The sequence below is a fragment of the Neophocaena asiaeorientalis genome, unplaced genomic scaffold (assembly GCF_003031525.2).
Source record: "Neophocaena asiaeorientalis asiaeorientalis breed wild unplaced genomic scaffold, Neophocaena_asiaeorientalis_V1.1 scaffold413, whole genome shotgun sequence".
In the NCBI taxonomy this organism is placed as follows: domain Eukaryota; kingdom Metazoa; phylum Chordata; class Mammalia; order Artiodactyla; family Phocoenidae; genus Neophocaena; species Neophocaena asiaeorientalis.
The window spans coordinates 239,862-244,595 of NW_020172734.1; the positions used below are offsets into that span (position 1 = coordinate 239,862).

Consider the following 4,734-nt stretch of genomic DNA (forward strand, 5'->3'; position numbering starts at 1 on the left):
GAGAGGGGGGTTATTTCCAGAATTTGTCTATGTTTCAAGGTCGCACTGCTTCTCCCCGTCCCCGCGACCTCATTTCAGGCTCGAAAATGGATGGAGGCCGCAGAGGAGGGGCGTCGAAGAGGCGGCAGGGCCAGTTGCAGGGTCCTCCCTCCCCACCTGCCCGCGCCACGCCCCGTGCCCCTCCTCACCCATCTCGGAACCCCTTCCCCTCTCCCCACTGCTCTCGGATCCTAGTCCCATCCGCTTCCACCCCCACCCGGGCCGCCAGCAGCGCCCACCTTCACACTGACCTGCAGCGCCCGGGCCGGGCCTGCGCCTCCTCTGGCTCGCCTAAGCCCGCTGGCCCCTCGCCCGCCACCCGGGCAGCTCCGGGAGCTGGTTCCGCGCGGGCGACTGGACCAGACCTCGGGGCGGGGAAAGGGGGGGCGCGGGAGCTGCTGCCCAAGTCAGCGCCCTGCCGGTCACGTGAGCGCCGCGTCACCCGAGCCGGGTTTCCCCCCGCCCCGCCCCCTCACCTACATCCCACAGGGACCGGACAGCTGTGGACGGCCTGGGCGGGGTGTGTGGAAAAGAGGGAGTTACCAACAGAGCAGGTCGGGGGAGGCTTCCTGACTGCAGGTGCTTTACCTGGCGCCTCTCAGGCCCTCGCTCAGCATCCCTCTGAGATGCCCTTTATCCCCAGTTGTGACAGCTGATCACAGGGAGGGTACTCGACTTCTCCAAGAGCGCTCCACACGTAGCCCCACAGCCCGCTTTCAAGACCAGCTCCGCCTGACTCCAGAGCGCTGGTGGTGGTGCCCGCCAGGAAGCTGCGCTGTCACCTTGAGTAGCAGCTATGTCCTGAGCCTCTGCTCTTCTCGGTCCATGTGTTCTCTCTCCCTGGCTGATCTCTGTTCATTTCCCTCTTAACACAGATGATTCCCAAATCTACATATCCAGGTTATTCCCTCCCCTGAGTCTCAGACCTTCTTTGTCAACAGTCTGTTGGACACCACCGCCTGAATATCCCTGCGGGACCTCAAAATCCACAACCCCAAACTGATTTTACCAACTTCCTTCTCGCCTTCTCTGTTCACTTCACTCCACACTGGATATTTGCACTCCAACGTTTAACCTATTCTCATCTAGAGAGAATGTCAGACAGCTAAAATGTTAAAAAAGAAAAAAAGATGCATTAAAACATTTAAAATTATGGACCACAGATGAACAGATTCATCAACATCCTTGGTTCACAGCTTACTCTTATCATTGACCCCTGCTGACCCTCTTTCCTTTCCTTCCATCCCTTCTCTTCCCTTTCCTCTTTCACACTTGTGAAACCATAACCCAGCTCAAAAACTAGAAAATTGACATTATAGTTGCTACAGTGTAGTGCCATGTATTTGGTTTTGATGATATGACTATACTGTGTCTTTGTTTGGATCTCTTTAAGTTTATCCTGATTGGAATTAATGAACTTCTTGGATGCACAGATTATTGTCTCTCTTCTAATTTGAGTAATTTTCATCCATTATTTGTTCAAAAATTCTTTCCGCCCCTTTCTATCTCTCTTCTCCTTCTTGGATTCCCATCATGAATATATTAGTATGCTTCATGGTGTCTCATGGGTCTCTTAGGTTTTGTTCATTTTTGTTCATTCTTTTCACTTTCTGCTGCTCAGACTGAAGGATCTCAATTGACCTGTCCTCAAGTTAGCTTATTCATTCTTTTCCCTGCTCAAACATGCTGTTGAACCCCTCTACTGAGCTTTTCATTTTAGTTATTGTACTTATAAGTTCCAGAAGTTCTGTTTAGTTTCTTTTCATACTCTTTATATTCTATCTCTCTACTGATATTCTATATCTTCTGAGGCATTCTTCTCCTCATTTCCTTTAGTCCATTGTCCAGGGTTTCCTCTAGCTCTTTGAGCATATTTAAGACAATTCATCTAAAATCTTTGCCTAGTTAGTCCAATACATGAACTTTCTCAGTCAGTTTCTAATAATTTTTTTTTATTTCCTGTGAATGGACCATACTTTCTCATTTCTTTATATACCTCAAAATTTGTGTTGGAATCTGAGTGTTTTGAATATTAGCAAGTGTCAACTCTAGAAGTCAGATTCCCCCACTTCACAGGATTTGTTGCTCTCTGTTGTGGGTTATTGTTTCCTTGTTTAGAGACTTTTAAAAAATACTTTTTTAAATTCTGCATTTTTGGTCATATTTGGCCACTGAAGTTTGTGTTTCATTAGCTTAGTGGTCAACTGGTGTTTGGACAGAGTTACTTTAAATGCCTACAGCCAACAAAAGAAAAAAAAACCTACTTTCCCAGTCTTTACAGATGAGCTCTGCGCTGGAGCACTTTTTAAATGCTTTACTTTCTACTTGTGCAGAGCCTGAAGGCCAACTAAGGTGAATGCTTAGGGTCTTCTGTGGCCTTTTCTGATCATGTGTTCAATCTCGGGCATGTACATAAACTTCTTGATTCCCCAGTGTACGTGAGTGTTTAAAAGTGCTTGTTTCGCCATGTATCTCTTTTCCCTAACGCTTCCTACCTAGGCTTCTCAGTCTGTCTCTTGCTTATCCCAAATGTTGTTCCTTGCCCCAAGCTGCTGTGGCCAATACCTATGACTTTAAATACTTTTGGCAAATTCCACCCAGGAAGTTACTATTCCAGCTCCAGTCCTGGGAATGCTCTCAGTCTTCTGTGACAAAGGGAAATTTTGTGCTGGTCCTTGAGGCCGCCACCAGACAGACCAAGATCAATCACATTTCTATGAGAATAGGATCCAAATTCCTCCTCCTGTCACTAGCAATCTTAACCAGGATAGTGGGCTGCCATTCACAAACTACTGCCAATTTGGGGCATGGGTGATGGTAGACAGGCAGTTTAAAATTTCTTGCCACAAAGCAGGAGCTTCTTTCTGCACCAAATTTCCCCCAGTTGTAATTTTTTGACTAGATTCCAGAGTTCTGCAAAAGTTGATTCTGATAGTTTTTGCCAGTTTAGTAACTGCTTTTGGGGTCCAGGGGATGAAGTCCTGGAGTTCCATACCCTTCCACTTTCAGTAATGTTACTTTTCTTTCTATTTCTATTTGTCAAGTTCGGTAGTTTGTGTCTTTATATGAATTTGTCCATTTCATCTATCTGGTCTTATTTGTTGTCATACAGTTGTTCATAGTATTACCCTATAATCCTTTTTAACACATAGAATTGGGAGTGATGTCCACTCTTGCATTCCTGACTTCGTTAATTTGAATCTTCATCCTTTTTCCCTTGGCAGTCTACTTATAGGTTTGTAGGACTTTTTAAAAAAATATTTTTAAAGAGCCTGCTTTTCATTTTAATAATGTTCTCCATTGTTTTTCTATTCTCTATTTCATTTACATCCACTCTAATTGTCTGATTTCTTTGGGTTTAAGCTGCTTTTCTTTTTCTAGTGCTTTAAGGTAGAAATTTAAATGATTGATTTCAGATTTTCATCTCTTTTTATATAAGAATTTAAAGCTATAAATTTCCCTCTAAGCATTGTTTAACTACGTCCTATATGTTTTGGTATGTTGTGTTTTTGTTTTTATTCATCTCAAAGTACTTTATAATTTCTCTTATGACTTCTTCTGATTAAATGGAGGTACATTGTTTAATTTCTATGTATTTGTAGCTTTTCCAGATTTCCTTATGTTGTTAATTACTAATTTAATTCCATTATGCTCAGAGAATATTCTTTGTATGATTTCAATCCTTTTAAGTTTATATAGAATTTTATTATGGCCTAGTATATGATCTATCCAGGAGAATGCTCCATGGGTGCTTGACAAGAATGTATATTTTGATGTTGCTTGGAGTATTCTGTAGGTGTCTGTTATTCTAGTTAGTTTGTAATTTCATTCAATTTTCCTATTTCTTTGTTGATATTCTTCCTACTTGTTCCATCAAATTTTGAAAGTGTCTTTTTTAAGTCTGCAGTTGTTATCATCAAAGTGTCTGTTTTTTCCTTTTACTCTGTCAGTTTTTGCTTTAAGTATTTTGATGTTCATATATGTTCATTTTTTTATATTCCTTATGGATTGACCTTGTTATCATAAACACCTTTCTTGTTCTCCAGTAACATTTTTTGTATTAAAGTCTATTTTATCTATTAAAAATAGCCACTCCTTTTTTGTTACCCTTTGCATAGTATATATTTTTCTGTCTTTTCACTTTCATTCTATTTCTTTCTTTGAACCTAAAATGTTTTTCTTCTAGATAGTGTATAATTGGATAATGCTTTTTTCCCCTTTCTGCTAAAATTTTCCCTTCGAATGGAGCATTTAATCAACTTGCATTTAATGTAAACATGGATAAGATAGGATTGATATCTGCCATTTTAGTATTTGTTTTTATATGTCTTCTGCCTTTTTTGTTCCTCTGTTTCTCCACTATTGATTCTTTTTTAAAGATAGAAAAATATATTTGTGTCATTTTAATTCTCTTGATGCTTCTTTTACAATATTTAAAAAATTATTTTCTTAGTGGTTACTTAATACCTTAAATTAAAACAATCCAGTTTTGTCAATTCTAACTTAATTTCAATGGTATAAAAATTTTTTTCTGATATACCTGCATTGCCTCCTTCCTCCTTTGTGGTATTATTGTTGACAGTGGTGGAAACCACATCTTTAGCCATCATAAGCCCATGAACACTGTTTTATAATTATCCTATTTAAATCAAATAGGAGAGGAAAGAGTTATAAACAAATATACATATACTGTCT

The 4,734-nt window shown here is 40.6% G+C and overlaps 1 protein-coding gene across 1 annotated transcript in view; it reads right to left on the minus strand.

Annotated features, from left to right (window-relative positions):
• The window catches only part of LOC112396674 (transcription elongation factor A protein-like 4), an 8,442-nt gene extending 8,037 nt beyond the window's left edge, over positions 1-405 (minus strand). The window contains exon 1 of the mRNA XM_024740458.1: positions 291-405. The gene's annotated coding sequence lies outside the window, so the exon portion shown is untranslated. The remainder of the gene's footprint in view (positions 1-290) is intronic.
• Positions 406-4,734: the final 4,329 nt, after the last annotated feature.